This window comes from Ctenopharyngodon idella, chromosome 13 (genome assembly GCF_019924925.1).
Source record: "Ctenopharyngodon idella isolate HZGC_01 chromosome 13, HZGC01, whole genome shotgun sequence".
Classification (NCBI taxonomy): domain Eukaryota; kingdom Metazoa; phylum Chordata; class Actinopteri; order Cypriniformes; family Xenocyprididae; genus Ctenopharyngodon; species Ctenopharyngodon idella.
The window spans coordinates 7,671,975-7,691,184 of NC_067232.1; the positions used below are offsets into that span (position 1 = coordinate 7,671,975).

General features: G+C 39.4%; 1 protein-coding gene across 3 annotated transcripts in view; it reads left to right on the forward strand.

The window, feature by feature from the left end:
- Positions 1-19,210, forward strand: part of ndst2a (N-deacetylase/N-sulfotransferase (heparan glucosaminyl) 2a) — a 114,073-nt gene that overhangs the window by 37,673 nt on the left and 57,190 nt on the right. For 2 of the 3 annotated variants that reach the window (XM_051916924.1, XM_051916926.1), the window contains one exon: positions 6,935-6,969. The exons of the other annotated variant lie outside the window; for it this stretch is intronic. The gene's annotated coding sequence lies outside the window, so the exon portion shown is untranslated. The remainder of the gene's footprint in view (positions 1-6,934; positions 6,970-19,210) is intronic. 3 annotated transcript variants of the gene reach the window in all.

Genomic DNA, 19,210 nt, shown 5'->3' on the forward strand with positions numbered 1-19,210 from the left:
GTTCTTCTGTTCCCTAAAGCATTAGTTCACACAAATGAAAATTGTCATCATCTACTTACCATCATGTTGTTCCAACCTTGTATGACTATTTTTCTCTTTTGTTGAACACAACAAAATGTACATGCTTTTTTTTTTCCATACCATGAAAGTCAATGATGTCCAAAACAACAATGGATTTGTATGGACAAAAAGATTTGAAAAAGATTTTGAAGTGATGTGAGGGTGAGTAAATGATGACAGAATGATGACCTGTCTCTTTAATGCAGTTCTCTATATACAAACCCAGGAATGGGTAATAATGAAAGGCTTGTTCCCTTAGATGAGATGCGCATGCACGCTGCTCGTGTGAGTTTTATAAGCAGTGAAAGATCAGTGGTCTGTGCTGCTTGAATAGATCCCACAGCAGAAAAGAATATTCCAGCACTGATTCCATTTGCATTAACTCAGGAAAAACCAGCATTTCCCCTCTACGTGTCATTCACAGGTCAAGGTAATGCTTATATCTTACAGAAGAACGGCAACAACAGGGGTGATAGAAAAATGCACACACAAATTCAGATACAAGCAGAGGTGCAGAACGTTCTGTACCAGAAGATAAATTGGCTGTTTTGATGCACTTCTTCCTCTCTGCATTTGGTCTTGGCTGTGGATTGTGGCTGTGCAGTCAGGGATACTTGTATGTATGTGTGTGTATGTGTGTAAAAGCGATACAAAGAGAGAGAGTGTATGTGAGTGACCTTTAGTGGTTTGGGTTCCATCGGGGGCAGATTAATTACTCTGTAGCATTAGCATGATGGGCCATGTGCTTGTCAGCTTGCAAATGTCACCTCATGAACTTCAGCCACTCTGATTAGAAGTGAGTGTACTTCCTTAATAAGAGATTCTCCTTTTTTTTTTTCTGTTGTGGAATATGTGTTCCCTCCAGGGCCTGATATATGCATGATTGGGGGGGTGCTGAGCCCATCCAAACCTCTGTCTTGCCCACTCAATCAGAATTTAGGCACAGATAGTTGTTAATCTGTTGGTTTCGATTCATGCATTGATTAAAAACAATATGAGGTGGCTGTGTGTTGAGAAGTTTGATGAAGGGCTGTAGAATGCCCTAACAAATCAAAAAAGCAACACCTTTAAAATGCAATATTTTTCTTTTTATTAGTAGTAATGGCACGGCGGATAATACACTCACAAGGTGACTTCAGTCTGTAGCGGAACAGCAGAGGCTGAGAAAAACACATGAGTGAAAACAGGCAGAAATATTTGTGTGCGACTTATAGTGAGTTTAATGTATCTTCATGAATATTTATCTTCATATTCACTTATGAATATACATTTCTATATCTCTATATCAGCCTCTGACTGATTGTAAAGTGTCATTTGGCCGATACTAAAATTGGTCATACCATTGCAATTACCTGAGCAGTTGAAATATGCTAGAAAACCTCGCTCAACATGCATTTATTGCATGGACTGAGCAAGAACATAATGTAAGTGTTTAAAATGCATATGCATATTTCAGTTGAAACCTTCCCCTCTTTGGCTTACTGTTGATGCACGTTAAACTGAATGTATGAGGCAAACTGCCTGCTTAAATAACAGCACTGAAATAAGAATGCGTTTTTATCTTTCTATTAGTTAGGGCTTTAAAAGCACGAGACGCAGGTCAGTGGAACAAAAAAAGCGCAAGGTATAGAGAGACGTGTTTTTTTTTTTTTTTTTTTTTTTTAAGTTGAACTTTTAACTTGAGTGCCGTGTTTTTAGAATACCCTGTTATGCATTAGATGCTGCAAATGACACGCTACGGTTAAAAACATCAGTCTACTTCGCGTTTACATTGAAATACAATGGAAAAAGTAGTGCAGTGGGATGAAAAAAAAAAAAAAATTACGTGAACGGCCCCTTACACATTAAAGTTGCTATGATTACTATAACAAAAGTAGGCTTCTGTTGCATATTTGGGACAGTAGAAAAGTGAAAATTGTCACTTTTATTTAAAGTGAAAATAAAAACCCTCATATCATGGAAAGGCGTTTTATAAAATATTCTAAATAAATATTGTTATTAGGAATCTGTCTGTCTGAATAGAGCAGTTTAATCCAAGTCTTTTGAAAAAACGTGATTGCTTTGAATGATGAACACATTTAATTTAGGCTTTTATTCACATATAAATAATGATCAATACACATACATGTAGGAAACACAAACATTTGTTGAATTAAAATGGCATATGTGATGTGCAAAAATTGTGCTTTCAAATTCAAGAATTGTTGTGAAAAGAATTGATTAGCACAAATTTTACTTAAACGAAATACTATTTCAAGCATTCTGACTTATTTACATTGTTAAAGAGTTGGATTCTCAAACATGGCCAAAGTTTCAAAATACTAGTTGGACGTATGACGTATTTCTGTGCCAAATACGCTCCTTCCGGATTCGGAAAGAATTCATGTCAATTCCTTGTATGGGCACTTCTTCCTGATAAGCATGCACACACATCACCCAGAGTGAGAGCAAGAGCACGCCCATCAATGCGCTTCGTTCGGGTTACGGAAACCGAGAGATTTTTCAACAGTGTCACCAAAGAAGTGTGTTTTTGGTTGTGAGGGAAAGATAAGTTTTCAGCTTCCCAAAGAACCCAGCGTTAAGGGAACCGTGGATGCAGTTTGTTTTTCTGGGGCAGCAACGGAGTTGTGCACGTATGTTTCTTTGTTCCCAGAATTTTGGTGACAAATGTTTTGTAAATTTGTAAATAAGTCGCAGTTCGACGCTGGATTTGCAGATCGGTTGAGACTTGAGTCCCAGCGATAGATCCCGGTCATGAGTCAGAACCGCAGGCGGTGAGTAAAGCTGCATCAAATGTCTGTGTTTTGTTGGCAATTGGCACGCAGGTGCATATAATGTAAACAACACAAACGTTTTGTTCCCTTTTTTTATTTATAATGATGTCGCAGCTTGCGCGTGCTCGTGACTCTTTAGCTCTGCCCACGGCACTTCTCCAGAAGCTTGGCTCCTTTCGGAAAGAGTCGGTACAGCGTATCTATCTTTTATAAATATGATAAAACTAAAGACTTTTCGGAGATATGAAGGATGCAGTACTACACTATAGGTACTCAAGATTAACATGAGATTGGCGGAAACTGTGTGTGTTATGTACCCTTATATACTGTTGACGAAATACTGTTGAAGAAAATGAGAAAAAAAGCACTTAAACATATGAATGCATTAACAGTGTTTTTAGAAGAATAGTTAGTATTTAAAATAATCAAATTATAGTCAGCAATATTAGGGATTGAATTTGCAATGCATTTTTGAATTTGACTGCAATATGCTTTCTATATTCAAGAGTGAGATTGATACACAATCATGCTTTTTGTCTGTGCATCGCATCACGTTTCAGAGCAGGTGCGCATCTTATCAACTTTAAACTCTTAAATTTTCATTGCATCTCTATTGTGTAGAGCACGTGTCTTGCCTATGTCTCCTGAACATGGTCAGGTGCAAGGAGCTGTGAGAGAAAAGCTCTGGAGTGTCAGTGTAGAAATACTGGACTCAGTCTTGTGTAACTCTCCTCTGCTTTGCTGATTTTCTACATACCACACAGGTAAAATCCCATTATGATAGACTACTAATCCTCACCTGCTGGCAGACTGCTTACCATCACTCTCGCTTGCTCTCTCTCTGTCTCACACCGTCTTTTTCTTTCTCTCCTCCATTCTTGCTCTATCCCCAAGTGGGAGACTCTGTTTTACAATAGGATTAGAAACCCCATCCGCCGTGGAATCCATCAGGCGGAGTTGTTAGTGTTGCTCTCGGTGTGTTAATTGGCAGATAGATCACATGGGCAGGGAGAGGTCCAAACAAGATCAACAGTGTCTTAAATCTGCGAATGACAGAAGCATCTTTCATTGAGTCTGTCCTGTGAGACATGTTTCTTCATCGACAGCATCAGATCTTATCTCTTCTCTTTCAGTGATTTTTTTTTTATTTTTTTTTTTTTATAAATACACGTGTAAGAATAAAGTTACATGGAAAAACGATCTACAATGCTGTGTGCATGCATAAATACGTGTATAACATGTATGAATGATTCATGGCTGAAGCCAATAGTATTGCATTATTTATGTACAGTGTCCACCGGCTGGCCGGCTCATCCGTGAGGATTGACGTTTGACATGCATGGTTGGGATGCAGTGGTGCAAAGTACTGGGGCTCAGGGGGTTAAGTGCCAAGGACCAGCAGCCCCTCATCCCACAGGTTCTCGCCCCAGAATTCCCTCCATTAGGCGCCTCGTGCAGTTTAGGCTTGGACAATACAGTGCTGCTCATTTCCTGAAAATAAAGCTGCATACATGAGGATCCAGAATGATTTGTTAGTGTTACCCAAGACTGTCTCCACAAGACTTCTGCTTCCTCATGAGGAAAATGCAGGTTGATGATGAGTTTGTATTCATAAAGCAAATGAATCAGATGAAAAATAAGCATATAAAGGTTAATTTCGAGTTGGGCTGTCACCAATGATTATTTTGGTAGTCGAGTAATCGTTTGATTATTCTGACGGTTACCCGAGTAATCAATTTGTTTTTACCAATCCTTGTTTAATATTGGCTTACAACATTTATTTCAAATATCCACTTAATCTTTAATATTTGGCAATTTCTTTACAACAGAAATGCTACAACCACTGTAATTTCTTGAACAAGAACATGTGGAATTAAATGAGGGCATAAACTTTTATTTTAAAATCGTGATGAGCAGTTGGCACATTTAGAGCCCGTCCACACGGAGACTCGTTTAGATGTATACGTAAATGTTTTGTATCGTATCGGTGTTTCATCCAGATGGATCTGGCATTTTGGAAGCCTGAAACCTCTATTTTTTGAAACCTTGGTCCCAGAGAGAATAAATCTGAAAATGACACCCTTGCATTTTCGTTTGTACAGCCAATTCGTATATTTTGAGAAACGACGATGTCGTCACCCCACGTCTTGACTCTAGTAGTCAGACACCTCTACGTCACGTAACAGCAGCAACAACAACAACTTGTGCAGTTCAGATCATTTTACTGACTCAGATCTTTGAATCAGCAAAATGAACAAATCTTTTTTCAAGTCATTTCGTTCATTTCAGCAGAATATAATTAAAATGTTACATGTTAAACACATACTACTTATGCAAACATTGATCACATTTGGAATAAAAAATAGACTGTTTGCTAATGCAGCCATGAAGACCAAATTATGAGTAAGAAATGATTAATTAATTGCTTAGCAGTGTCTTCAGGCTATACAGTCTGTTAGTTCACTCACCTCCCGATTTGAGTCATTCTTTCTTTTGTCACCTCACATTTATCACGTCTGTTCCCCAGAAAGATTAGATACCTCTCGTGTCTTTGGGTTCGAGTCGTTAGTTCCATCAGTGTCTGAACTGGGCCGTGACAGACCCATATGCAATGCAGTACTGGAAACAGAATAGATTAGTTCGCCTCTCGAGTCTTCGGGACGAGTTTGAGTCGTTCGTTCATCCTGTCATAGCCCCATAGCCTGAATGCAGAAACAGAAATGATTAGCTCATCTTTCGAGTCTTCGGGTCTGGGTCCTTCGTTCTTTTGTCACGTGCATTGTCACTTTTGAACGAACGACTCGAACCCGCAAGACTCAAGAGGTGAACTAAACATTTCTTTTTCCTGTACATAGCTTTGCCTATGGGGCTGGAACTTGATGAACGAACGACCCAAACCCGAAAGACTCGAGGTAAACTAATCATTTCTGTTTGCTGTACAGAACCTATGGGATGTTGCGTATGGTCAACACAAAATGAACAAATCACTCTCTGAGACAACTCGTTGTTCCTGAGTCATATTGAAGATTTGTTTAAAATGAACGAAGCGTTCATGAATGACACATCACTACGTACATGCTTGTGTTCGTGTCGCAGAATTTGCTGAGCCTATTAGCTTTTTTCTAAGCTTTACTAAAGTTTGTATACAGCAGGCAAGGTTAATGCACATGCTCCAAGTCTTATTCTCTGTTTTTAGTGTTTCTGTGTGGCAGAATTACAGCAACACATACTGATCTGGCATGTATACTACATCGTTTTGGGTTGGTTTTAGTGGTTTCGTATGTACGAGATAAAAAAAAGATCGGATGGGAAAAGCTCTGACCTGTGAGAAACATACTGATGTATTCTCCTGCATTTGTGTAGGCTTATACATGACTTACCTTACAAAGCTGATGAAATGCTGCACATTACATTTCCAGATGAACATTAAAAGCAATCCAAACTCACAGCATATGCAGAGATTGAGCTTGAGACGCGCCGAATGATAACAGTTCACGTGAATGATAACAGTTCACGTGGAGCTGCATTTACTGTGAACGGAGCCGCTCTGAGATGCACACAGGTAACATGCATGAATGTAAATAATTACAGCGCACATACATTTATTTAACTGAGTTGCAGCCTCTGTAAATTCACAATAGCATTATGCTTTATTATGATTTTTAAATGGGTTTAATATCGTGCAGCCTTAGAAAACGGTCTAATAATGCGTTTCATGGATTCTCGTCCGTGGAAAGCACCACTTCTGGTAGTTTGCTGGTTACTTGACACTGGCAAATTGAAATTGAGGATTTTTTTTAAATCGAATACTCGAATTTAATCGAGGAATCGTGACAGCCTTAATTTGGAGCTGATTATATTACCTTTATTTTAATTGTTACAGAAGTCCTAAGCCTACGATTTCTAAAAGACATGCTCATGGTCAGAGTTTTTTTTGTGCTTAAGAAGTCATTCAGTGTCTTTTTCCCCTCATTTGGTCTGAGGAATATAGGAAAAAGACAGGTTACATTGATGTAGACCTGAACAGCAGGGGCTCAATTTGTGAAGCTTCGAGCTGCATCGGTAATGATCCTTCTCTCTCTCGCTCTCTTTCTGTGCAGGTCTGTGGCTCTGCTGATAGACTCCCTCCAATAGGGTAAGTTGTGTAGATATGTCTATGACCATGTGAATCCATATGCTTGCATTATCAGATTAATAGAAACCATGATACATTTTTTTTTTTTTTTTTTTTCATGAATAAGAAGTTTAAAAGAACAGCATTTATTTGGAATAGAAATCTTTTGTAATATAATTACCATTAACAAATCTCAATTATTATTCATTTTCATACTGTATGTTGTTTTAATGCATACATTTTCATAGAACTTAAGTATTTTATTTTTTTTTTGTTTTTTTTTATTTATTTTTTTTACTTTTTTATTATTATTATTATTTAGACAAAAGAGTATAGAATTTGAATATCAAAAAATTATCATTATCCAGAATTTTTTTTTTTTGTATCAGTGCATCCATGTGTATCATAAAAAAGAACAAGTTGTGACTATTGGGACATTAATTCATGGAAAAATGGAGCAAGAACAGGTTTGTTATTCTAACACTTGAAAATAGAAGATAGAAAACCTCAATGTAAAACAAGCACAAAGTGAGGTACCGTGATGAGGGGAGTAATCATAATGGGGGGAGCAACCATCTATATCAAAGGTGCGCCATGGGATCCTTTGATACGTTTATGCTATAGCAGCATAAACTCAGGTCCCTTTGATATCTTCATGCAGTAGCAGCAAAACTCTTCTCTCCATCTCGGATTGCTCCCAGGCTGAATGGAAAATAAGACATTTTCATTTTTTGCTGCTTTGAGGTGGTTTCCTCTGTTTAGGCAACGTCTTGTCTCTGTAGTTGGAGTTTGAAGTCTCTGCAGTGTAACAGAGGCACAGCATTCATGCGGAGATCGCTTAAATCCCTTCCGCTCATATGTTGAAACAGTGTTGTGATGACCAAATTTCTCTCTCTTCAACCCCTCCTCTTTTCTCCACCTTTTCTCTCCTCCTTTCTCTTCTCACCCTCTTCCAACTACATCTGACACCTCTCACCCCGCTGAGGATGTCTGTTGTCTCCGTCTGCCAATCTGTTTCTTAACAGTAGAGAATGTGATTGAAAAAGACACCTTTCATATCATATGTTTAGCTTATTCTTTTGGCCTACCAACGCTAGTTTCTTTCTCTCTTTTTTTTTTTTTTTCCTTTTTTTTTTTTTCCCTCTCTGCAGTAGCTTCTAATGTGCCTGTGTAATTTATGGTAGGTTCGGGCAGAGCTGTTTAATGCCCTCTCTGCCATCGGCAGCCTACGTGAGCGCCTGCAGAGATTCATCTGTGAGGAGCATCTAAATATGAAACAAATGAAATGCAGCAGCAGGAAAAACAACATCAGGACTGATGATTAATGCGATTTACTCAGCCAGCAGACCTGTAAGTTTCCTCCACCGGTCCCTCACTCACTCGCTCCCTAACCATGGGACAGATCTTGTGTTTTAAACTGCCTCCCAGATGGGCGGCGAGTGTGAGTGCAGGTTGAAGGCTGCGGCTGGTAATTGTGGAGCTGCAAATGGATTTCTGTAACACAAGCTGTAGTGCATTTAATGTAGTTTGATCCACATGCTCAATCACAGGCTTGAAGGGTGACCTCCAGCATGGGGCCACGCTGTCTCTGTGTTTACCCAGGGCAGGGTCTCACCCCTCCTCCCTCCTTGTAGCCTCTGGCCCTATGCCTCACATCTTAACCAGAACTCGCCGGTCGTGTTAGCTCACACACTCTTCCTCTGTCGCAGCGGATCAGCCACAAGCAAATGCAGATCTTCCACATGTCTTGTTCCTACATTCATTGGGCCCTCTGAAATTGGTTTTATTTTTCCCCAATTCTGTTTTTTCCATTTTCATTTTTTTTTCTCCATCTTCATTTTTCTGGAATCTGTTTCAATGGTTTAATTAAATTTTAATAATCAAAAAGCATATAAAACTTTAACAATTTAATAATTAATACACATTTTTCAGAAATTCTGTTTTGCCTGTTTGAATTTTTCTGTATTTGATTTAATAAAGTGTTATCAAAAAATAAATATCATATTAAATTAATTTAAATGTAAATTTTAATCAAATTAAGGCATAAAAATAACAATTTAATAAATGTATTATTTTTTGACAATTACATTCTACTGTACAATATTAATATAGTTCTGTCATATTTTCTAAACCAAACGTTTATTTTGACGAGGTTGACGTGAAGACCTATGAGTTTCTGTGTGTATTTGACAATTTTATAAAATGGTGAAATGCTGACTTTCAGAGCAGCTTGGAGATTACGTTCATGTGAAGTGTCCTCATAAGCCTCGTTTCCACCGAAATTACCCGGAACAATTAGGGCTGTGACGGTCGGCATGACAACCGTGCCACCGCGGTCGTGTAGTGTCACCGGCGGTAGTGTGACGTGTATATAATGAAGACTTCAGATGCAAAAGCCTCTAAGTGCCATCTGAAATTTTCTTCTAAAATGAGCATTTTTTATCAAGCTTGTATGTTTAGGGTCAGTAATTTCACTCTAATGGCAATGAAAAGAACCTATTATTTGCCATTAGAATGAAATTACTGACCCTAAACATACAAGCTTGATAAAAATGCTCATTTTTATGCACATAATTAAGTTTCTAATCCAGTTCATTTTGTTTTTAATGGTTCGTTTTGTTATTTTTCTTGCTGACTCTCAAGTTTATGGTCAACGAATGGCTTTTCTGAGGTATAATGTTATGTGACATGTTTGCAACACTGACTGAACTGATGATTTCGGTAAGCTACTGTGTCTTTCAACATATTTTCAGATTTTCATTCATGTTTATTTCGTTCTGTAAAGAGGAAAAGATGACCGCGTTCACTCACGATTTGCGACAAGTGTTCAAGATGAAAACTGAAAGTGACGCAGTATTTATAAGTGACACACACACACACACACGCACATATATATATATATATATATATATATATATATATATATATATATATATATATATATATATATATATATATATATATATATATATAAAAAACCAACCAACACCTCAACACCGGCGGTTGTTGGTGATTTCCCACTGTGGTAGTAAAAAATTGCCACCGTCACAGCCCTAGGATCAATTTGTCCCAGGAGATTTTTTTTTTTTCCCCTGGACCTGTTGCTGTCTGCTTTTCCATCGCAGTATAAAGTACTGTGAAGAAGAGTCCGTGTCCGATATAAGCTTAATAAAGCCTGAACCTCATTGCCGGTCCATTGGTTGTATTTTTTTTAAACTCCATTGTTCATACGAATAGCAAACAACTCTTACTGCACACACCGCAACAGACCTTTACAAATGGTGGTTGAAATAAAATGCTGCGTGGAGTCAACCAATCAAAATGCTGCTTAAACTCAACCAGTCAGCATGTTCAGTGTCCAAGTCCCTTCCCTGAAAGTTCCTGAACTTTGAAAAAGTACTACCTCACGAGCAGGGTCTTTTTGAGGGGGTGATTTTTACCCGGAACTTTATTTAGACCCTGGTCCCTGCGGTCGAAACACACCGAGTACCACCCCAATGTCCCTAGTTCCTGGGGAAAGTTCCTGCGGTGGAAACAGGGCTATATAGTGAGAGAGCAAATGCTGAAAACACCATGAGCATCATGCATGCTTCAGTATACTGTATGTAGTAAACAAAGCCACGCCACTCATTCATACAAGGACATGCAGAACATGCATATTTAAATAAGTCTTTTTGCACTTTAATATTCACAGACAATAGTCCAAATCACAATTTGATTAAGTGTACAGCACTACTTTTGAAATTTTCCAAATCCAGTGACATTCCATGTTATACAGTACATTCCATTTTTATGACTGAATTCTGTGATTTCCTTCCGTGTTTTTTTTGCAATGCAAAATCATAGGTCCCTATTCATGACTGTGTTCTGTTGTCTCCATATGGCACTGTGATAATAAGCAGACCTCATAGATGGGCTCAATGCCCAACGGGCTCATCTGTCCCGGCTTGCTAATGGCTTAACTGGATTAGCCAGTTCCCCATGTGGGCTGATCAGAGCTCATAACGCTGATCACCTCCATTGATCCGATTGATCAGGGCCATGCTAAGAGTACCGAAGTGTGCGCATGAAAGCCACAGTTCTGTTCCTCTCCCTAACGTGTCCTGAGGGGAAGCAGACACAGACTGCCGCTCTGCACACATGGGCCACCTGAGGATACATGGGAGGTAATGGGGTGAATGAGGGGGAATAATGCTAAACTAAAAGCTGGTTTGAGACAGATGGAGTGAAACTGAACCTGAGACATGGTGTCTGGTTATTGATGGGCACTTCCTGTCATAAGTATTGGTCTCTCGTCGTCTTAAACCAACATAAGGCCCTGTTACTAATCAGCTGTGGTAATCTGTATGCACACAATCAGTCCCGCATTGACCTGGCAATCTCTCATCTTAGATTTGTTTAGAAATGTATAAATACGCTAATCAACACGTCTTGTAGAGAACAGCTGCTTGCGTCCTTTATGATTTTGTATGCTGCCATCGTTGGTGCTTTGGTTTCAAAGTTAACTTAAAGTCCTTGCTAGTTTCTCTACCACTTTTGCTAATGAAGTGAGATTTTTGGAAGCTGGGACACCATCCAAATGAGACCTTTTCCCCTTCTGTGTTTCTCCTTCTTTTTTTTTTTTTTAAATCTTCACCCCACCACCATTCTGAAATATGAGGCATTCTGTATCAAAAATTGCTCTCCTTGATGAGGCGCTCGCCAAATTAATTTCCTGCCTGTTCTGATTGATTAATTGATGTTGTTAAATGGCTCCTTTGGTAATGGCTTTTCTGTATGGCATCCAAAGCGAGAGCCAGGCTAAAGCGCAAGTGTGTCGCAGTCCCTTATGGCCAGAGCAGCTCTGTCTTTTCTGTTCGCTGTGATTATTAGCGTGCCGTGTTACATCACAGGGGCTGTGCCAGCACTGACATCACTCAGCTGTGCCCTAATGGAGCAGGTTGGCTCTGTTTATTTTGTTTAAGTGCAGGTCAAGGCACCGTGTAGTTTTGACAAGTTGGACACCTGCCTGCATTCAGCTTGGAAAGAAGGGACTATAGTGCTTTGGCTTCTTGGTCCCGTTGTATTTAAGCAGGTGGTGTCCATTTTGTTGATCAGCCTTTCAGGCTGTGTTATGGCTGGCTGTGCTCTTGTGGATCTTGGAGAGAAGGAAACCTGGGTTAGGTCAGACTTGGTTCACGCAAGTGACAGGCTATATTAATCAAGTCAATCTCATTGAGGTCCTTTTAGTTTGTCAGGTCAGTAGCACAGTATACTCATACATCAGCTTAATTAAATTGAATGAAATTCATGCTGTATAACTGCTGTAATTGTGGTTTTTAATAAAAAAAATAAAAATAAAAGTTTTTTTTTTTTTTTTTGTCAGCATGAAATACTCATCATAATGTCATCATACACACAGCATACGGGATAATTGCACCATTATCAATGACTGTTATATATACAATTGTCATATACATCAATGAAGTTAGATATGTATTTCTTTGAATTTGTATATATTATTATAGTTTACCCCATTTAAAAAAAATAAAGCCAAAAATGTATGTGTATGTTTTATATAGATGGATAGATGGATGGATAGATGGATAGATGGATGGATTTTGAATTTCTACAAATTGTATACTTCATTAATTTTCTCTCCTTGTCATTCCAATTCCAAGTGAAATTCAGCAATTGGGCCAATTGCAATAAGTTGCCAATTCATATTCTAACTCATGAATTGGAAGGGAGGCAATTCTTTAATTCTGGATTTTAGCCAACTCTGGTAGCAACACCCTGGCAACCACCCAGAACTGCTTGACATCATGACAGCATGTTTTACAGGTGCAAGCACTACTTGCATTTTTTTTACATTTTTTTTCAAACATCTAGTTTACACTGTGCTTCAAGAGTTTGTGCCAGTCTTTTCCGTTGTTTTTCTGCAATCTATGTAAATTAGACCACTTTGAGCAACACCTCCTGCAGATGTTTAAGAAATGCATTGAATGTTCAATCTATACTTGGTTTCTTTCTAATAGAAAAGCCCTGAAGCTTTAACTTTCAAAAATTCCATCACACCTCTTTGCCACAAGTCACACGCTCACACACACCAGTTCCCTGCCCCGCACAGGCCCATGATCCTGCCGTAATGATTGTGTACCCCCGCCCGCTGAGGTTCTATCTCATTAGCTTTGCACTAATGGAGCCCTACAGGTCTGGCTGCACCGACTTCTCCACCACCAGACTAACGGTAACCCATCATGATGGCTATTGCCTGACGGACAGCTGGCCGGCTGACCTGAACCGAGACCTCATCACCAGGGTGAATTCATATCGCTTTCACTGCTGCTGTCATTACTTCTGACTGTGCATGAGGGGGTAATTTGTACTTGGCATGCTTGAGAATTAAGAGCAGCGATGAAGAAAGAATGAGGGGAAGAAAAGGAAGTCATCTGAACCAAAGCCTCTAGGGTTGCTACAGTGCAGATGGCCTTGTCAGTGAAGAAACTGTCATGCTTCTTTCTCTCTCTCTTCCTCTTTCTCACTTTGTGGGGTTGAGGCTGGACATTTGTCAGTGTCGCCCACTGCCCAGCTCTCTCCCTCAGCTATCACTGCAGAGACAGGAAGAGGCTTTTGGCAAAGACCAGACATGGGGTGTGAACTGAGTCAGTCTTAGTCAGTTTGTGTGTATGTGCATGCCTGTGTTTTGGAGTTTGTTTGCATAGGAAATGGTATTCATTGCATGTAGCAGACCTGAGGAAAGGGGACATTTTAAACTTGCCTTTTAAATTTTCATCTCTGATGGTGCCTGTATGTTAAAGGTAGGAAAATCAGGGGGCGATTGTGTGCATGTTTGTGTGTGAGTGAGGAACACTTGGTGTTGTCGATTGCATGCTGCTGAAAAGCTGAGATGGCATGTTTCCAGGTGCTCTGAGTGAGACTGTGAACAGTGCTAGTCTGGGAAAGAAAACGTCCAACAAAATTCATCCAGACACTCAATAACTGCATCAGGTTTACACTCACGACATGACGTTACAAGACTTCATCAGTGCACCAGCTGCTCTCTGCTACACCTTTCAAACAAGTGACAAGCAACTCGGGTTTGCACAACTCGGGTTTCCACTTGTTTTAATTTGTACTTGACTTTTTCTTTAAAAAGGAGTAGTTCACCAAAAAATGAAAGTGTACTCATCCACACGTCTTTGTATGATGAACAAACTCAATTGGCTTTGTGTGGTGAACAGTCGCAATCGTAAGTCATTATTCATTGAAGATCTCATAGCCCCTCACTGCAGAACACGAGATCCAGGGGGCAGAGTTTGGGTTTAGGGATATTTAAAGTGGGAGGAGTCGGATACAGATCCAGGGGGTGGAGATGGTTAGGTTTAGGGATATGTAAAGTGGGAGGAGTTGGATCTGGATCCAACCTTGCCCCCTGGATCTTGTGTTCTGCAGTGAGGACCATCTCAAAGATCTCACCCTCTGTAGTAACTTTAAAGTCTCATTTGTGTATCAACATATCCACAACTTGGTGTTTCACATTTTTGGAAAAAAAATACTTTTATTCTGCAAAGATCCAATTGATCAAAAGTGACAGTAAAGACATTTATACATTATCTTACAACAGATTTCTGTTTCTGTTCTGTTTCAAAAAATGCTGTATTTTTGATTAAATAAATGCAGCCTTGGAGAGCATAAGATGATTATTAAAAATAAAAAAACAACTTTTGAACTGTAGTGTAGACAAATGTTGTGCAACAGAAGTTGTACTCAAGCATCTTTACACATTTCATTGTTTCTACTGGCACTACAAAAGTGAAATAATGTGCATAGAGGTGCATGCAGTTTGACTTAGACACCAACAGGCACAAAGCGACAATGAGAACTGCTGAGTCATTTATAGAGAGGCCAACCGTCATTGACTTTTCTCCCCTCTCAAACAGTGTAACTTGATCAGATCTTGAGATGTGAATCTAAAGCCAATGCAATTTGAAGCTGTGTTTTTCCATCAGCTCAACTTAACACCAGCACAACTCCATATTTCTACCAGCTTTACAATTGCAACTTTACACCAACAGCACCGCTTTACCTTACCTTGTCACTCCAGCAGCTGCTCTCAGTGGGGGTAACCAAACACCAGTGCACTCCCTCTCCTCCCCATCAAGCTCAAGGGGGGATTTCAGCAGTGTGCCAGTCTAATATGACTTCAGTGTTTGGTATTTATGCTCAGCTCTGTTTTTTTGGAGTAGACTAAGAATTATCAAACAGAACGACACGTCTTACAGCAGATGCCTGCCATTTGCATAATACAAAGATGTGATGGCAAAACATCTCAACACTGTGTTTTCTGCTCTGTTCAATGTGCAGGCATCCCAACAGATGGCTGTTCTGGCTTCAGATCAGTCTAAAGTTTAGCAGGAATGATATGGCCGCTTGCTGCGTTTCTTTCTTGACTTTCCTTCACTCACTCTTTACTTTGTGTGAGTAGCATATGGAGCATGTAGAGAATGAGAGCGAAACAGAGCAGATATGTGAGGTTGAGTGATCTCTCGCCTGTGCTGGAAAGCCGAGAGCCGTCCGTAATGAGTGCCTGCAGCTTAATCGCATACAGGAACGTTCAGGATCTCTTTCCACCAGAAGGACAATTGGAGTAATGAAGCAGCCGAGGAATGAGAGAAGCAGAATGCATGTGAGGACGGAGAGAAAAGGAAGGAGGTAATGGGTAATGAGGGTGTAGGAAGTGTCACTGCTTCTCTGGGGAGTGGAAAGAATGGAGAAGGGACACATTAAAGGAAAGATAGATGGAGCAAAGCTATCTGAGATGTTTCCTGCAGTTGGCTGTCTAACCAGGGCATTTGTTGAAGGGGTAAACACAGTAAATAGCGTCAGGTTTATAACAAGAGTGGAATGAAGCCCGGTCAATGCTGACATTGGTTGTCTACAAGCTGGCAGATGTTTCTCATACCTTGATTCCTCAAGCATTATGGTTTGGTTGAAGATGCAATCATAAACAAATAGTAAACATGGTCAGTCAGGTTCAAACATAGTCAGAAAGTAATGTTCACTCACAGAATCTCAAACACAGATGGACCGACCCTCGGGATTGCCGCTCTGGAATGAAGAATAGAGATGGGATTTGTAAGGAATTAAACAAACCTGGTTCAGATTCCAGTTGATGATTCTGAATCATTGATGACTGCATTAACAACAATACTAAACAGTTTTTTTTTTTTTTTTTTTTTTTTATAACTACATTTAAAATATGACTACACAGTAACTACTTGGTTAATTTCGAGTAGAACAATGACTAAAGTAATGATTTGTGTTTTACTGAGTGAGTTAACAGGTAACTGATGTTGTTTATTGTCTCTGTATTATTTTTACTATGTATTTGTCATCATATTCAATTCAGAATACCAACTGATGACTCTGCTAAGACATAATTTCTTTTGCAGTGGAGCTACAGATTCAGCAGTGCAGGAAATGCTGTCATTTTAGTACAGCGTTCAGTTTGCATAAAGGAAATAATTCAGACCTTCTAGAACAGCTAACGGAACTGAACAAACACCGTAATTCATCATTCAGTTCCAGACTTTTTACAATAAAGCATTCTTAAACCTTATGAAGAATGACTGTTGCATTCCCATCCAGACGTGATGATCTTAGAGCATGCACTTCTCAGTCACCATCAAACAAGAAGGATTGTCTGTGCCTTTGTTTGTGGTGGTGGTCATGCTCTCACATCTTGTCTGTGTGTCCTTGTTAGCAGCAGACATGGTGTGCTGATATAGCAGCCTGTCTGTCTGTGTATCTCACCATATCCACCCCCAGAGAGTCTGTTGTTTTCTCTTTCTCTTTTTCTCCCAATCAGTATCATGGGCCCCTAGCTTCCATTACTACTTTTAACAGGTGTCTCAAGGGTCTTTTCTTGTAAGGCATTTTTGTTTTAGGCTAAGCGCACACTTCAAGGCTCAGTGCCCTGCACACAAAACTTAAAAGTTTTGTATTTTCTGTTGTGTTTTCAATGTCACTGGCATTGTTGACATCAACTTAAAAAAGCTTGTTGTCATTTTTACTCTGCGCAGAATGGGAAAGAGCTGAAAAATATGGAGACAATAGGTGCTTCTCATTTCTAATTTGTGCATCCTTGTTTCCTTTCCTTGCATCTTAGCTCTACCCCCTTAGGATACGAGGGAAGGATACACCTGTGTATCCTCGCTCATGACTCCACAGGAAGCTTCCTCGCCTCCTCGTGGGGCAATTAGAGAATTGAGATTCAAGATGGATTTAAGTCTTTCAATATGGTTGAATTCAATCGGTTTCCGGGTCATGAGCTGGATGACGGAAGAGTAAGGAAACGAGAAAGCATCAGTTTGAGTATTGAGAAGCACCCAATGTTTGGAGGACTCGGCCCACCACTTCCCCACTGCCCATCCGTTCTCTAGCAATTTCACTGGCTGTTGGACACAGTTCACACACCTGACAACCAGTCTGCTAGTTGTCAAACAAGTTTGAATCATTTTCATAGCATCTGGCGAACATGTCTTCCAAGTGTTGACGATCACATGCTGCAGGTTGGGTTACATCTGTGGCTTTTTGTTGCAGACCTTTACAGGCCTTCTGTCTTGTGTGTGCTGTGCTTTACAGTGTGTTGTTCCATCTCGCTGTGTGTGAGAAAATACGGGGTTATACGATCTTATTTGATATCTATTTCTTTGGTGTTATTGTTTTTGAAAACTTGACATCTCTCCTTCATTTGATCTCTTTCTCTCTTTGGCTCTCTCGCCTGCAGGCTGATGATCATCATCAGGATCTGCAGGTTGTTTTACTGGCAATGACAGTCGTTCATTGTGTTGTGAGGCTGGTGAGAGATAAGTTGCAGCTGAGAGAACAGAGCAGGGCTTTATAAGGGACTGTAAGGGAGTTATGGTGGGAGAGATTGTAGGTTCATACTTGTATGTCACAGAGCAATGGAGTGCAGTAGAAACAGAGTTGATTAGTATTGACTAGGTGATTAGTGATGTCAACTAATTTTGGAATTTGTTTTATTTTTTTAATACTTTATCCCTTACATATCAATTATCAATGTACATCCAGAATAAACCCTGACAGGGTGATCAGGACCCCGACGCAAAGCCTGAAGGGGTTTATTCTGAGTTAACAACCGGCTGGATGTACATTATCCCACTTATTACACAGCTACTTGCCACATAAGTAAATAATTAGACACGAAATATTGATCTGAGTCGAAATATTTTATTAGCTCTTTAAACACAAAGCTTCCACGGAGAGAGCAGTTGCTAGCGTGGCAAGTTCAAACTAGATGGACATTTAAGGGATACGGTACAGTCACACCACTTAATCAGCATTTCGCCACATAAATAATTTTGGAGATAAGAGATATTGATCTGAGATGACACCTGTATCTTATCTTATATTCCAAACAGTGTACAAAACAATAGTGCAAAATGGCAGCAGCTGCGTTTGTATGAAACCTGAGTGAGCAAATCCACGATACTGGATGACATAATTAAATAACTGTACACAAAATATTGATTTCACTGTTTTAATATTTTCTTACCTCACCAAACGCAAAACTTAGATGAAGAAAAAACATTCCTAGCAAGCATCTAGTGCTGCTGACTTCAGTAACCCGGATGAGCCTGTGTTATCTGTTTTCAGTGGTTGTTATCTGGGAATAACATACCGCTGGATGGCGCGATTGGCCAATCAGAATCAGGTATTCCACAGAGCTGTGTAATAATGATACTCACTGCTGCACGGTAAAACCTCAGAGAAGTTGTGTACCGTATTTTCTGGAAAATAAGTTTTATTGAGTCAAAATTGCATTGTTGAGAGAAAAAAAACACAGATAAGTTGCATTGATGAATAAGCCATATTTTATTATTAAATTCCAAAATAATATAAAATAGCAGTAAATAAAATGAAACCTTTACAAAAAAAAAAAAAAAAACTATTTCTGGTACCCCTCCCTCAACAAAAAATCTTTTAAGTGTAACTGTATTCAGAATAGAACAAGAATAAAAAATTGAAGTATAAAACAAACTTAAATTATAGTGCCATTTATTATGAACGCCAAGCCTAAACAAATTTATTTAAAGCGAAACTGAAAATACTGGTGTGTGGGAAATAGGCTATACAAATAAACTTGAACTTGCGTACGAACTGAGTCTCCTTAAGTGTTAAGCCGCATACATGTGTATATGTCTGATATCAGCCAAGTGTGAGTGAGACCGATTGTTTGGGACGTGAATGGTGTCGC